Source organism: Buceros rhinoceros, unplaced genomic scaffold (assembly GCF_000710305.1).
Source record: "Buceros rhinoceros silvestris isolate BGI_N320 unplaced genomic scaffold, ASM71030v1 scaffold11334, whole genome shotgun sequence".
In the NCBI taxonomy this organism is placed as follows: domain Eukaryota; kingdom Metazoa; phylum Chordata; class Aves; order Bucerotiformes; family Bucerotidae; genus Buceros; species Buceros rhinoceros.
Window position 1 is genome coordinate 82,250 of NW_010406536.1, and position 607 is coordinate 82,856.

Below are 607 nucleotides of genomic sequence, written 5' to 3' on the forward strand. Positions count from 1 at the left end.
CCAGCCATACCCAGGACCTGGCTGTCCTCCTTGCCTCCACAGCCCTGGTGAGAAATTTCTGCCTGTCTGACAGGAGAGTCAGTGCCCAACTGCTGCTTATAATCTCTTTGGGACAAGTTCTTCCACATTAAATCCTGGCTCCAGCTGAGCTGCTGTACCAGCCTTTGTGTGAAGGTGTTTCCAAAGGAGATTAAAGGGTGCCTGCCTTACCCAGGACCTGGCTGTCCTCCTTGCCTCCACAGCCCTGGTGAGAAATTTCTGCCTGTCTGACAGGAGAGTCAGTGCCCAACTGCTGCTTATAATCTCTTTGGGACAAGTTCTTCCACATTAAATCCTGGCTCCAGCTGAGCTGCTGTACCAGCCTTTGTGTGAAGGTGTTTCCAAAGGAGATTAAAGGGTGCCTGCCTGGAAAATAGGCCAGCACAACCCTCCATAACCCCATTAACTCTTTCTGATCTATCCCCAGTGCTGTCCTGGTTATTAATTTTGTGAAGGGAGGCATAAGTGCTGGGGGAGGAATGGCGCCAGCTGATCCTGCCATCCCTGATGGAGCAGAGAGGATCCCTGTTCCCTGTGGGTGGGGAGAGCAGTGTGTGAGGGGCTGCAG

The 607-nt window shown here is 52.7% G+C and overlaps 1 protein-coding gene across 3 annotated transcripts in view; it reads left to right on the forward strand.

The window, feature by feature from the left end:
* The window catches only part of SLC6A13 (solute carrier family 6 (neurotransmitter transporter), member 13), a 32,489-nt gene that overhangs the window by 14,849 nt on the left and 17,033 nt on the right, over nucleotides 1-607 (forward strand). The gene's annotated exons all lie outside the window — the stretch shown is intronic.